Here is a 355-nt window from a genome sequence, read left to right as displayed (position 1 = left end):
TAAAATGTGTGTGACTGCGTGTGTGTGTGTGTGTGTGTGTGTGTGTCCCCGTGTGTGTGTGTGCACGCTTTTCCAAGTTCCTCCCCGCGACGGTTCCCCCGGCTCCTTTCCTCTCGCGCCTTCCCTTCCCCTCCGCCGGGCGCGGGGCCGCCTGAAAGCCCCCGCCTGTCCCTTCTTTCCACTCTTAAAAAATAAATGGAGCCCTGACCGGCTTTGCTCAGTGGATAGAGCATCGGCCTGCAGACTGAAGGGTCCCAGGTTCGGTTCCGGTCAAGGGCATGTACCTTGGTTGCGGGCACATCCCCGGTAGGAGGTGTGCAGGAGGCAGCTGATTGATGTTCCTCTCGCATCGATG

At 59.4% G+C, this 355-nt stretch overlaps 1 protein-coding gene across 1 annotated transcript in view; it reads left to right on the top strand.

Moving 5' to 3' along the window:
• Nucleotides 1-355, top strand: part of GNPAT (glyceronephosphate O-acyltransferase) — a 19,643-nt gene that overhangs the window by 496 nt on the left and 18,792 nt on the right. The gene's annotated exons all lie outside the window — the stretch shown is intronic.

Source organism: Myotis davidii, unplaced genomic scaffold, assembly GCF_000327345.1.
Source record: "Myotis davidii unplaced genomic scaffold, ASM32734v1 scaffold295, whole genome shotgun sequence".
NCBI lineage: Eukaryota > Metazoa > Chordata > Mammalia > Chiroptera > Vespertilionidae > Myotis > Myotis davidii.
This window is presented reverse-complemented; position numbering and strand designations above follow the sequence as displayed.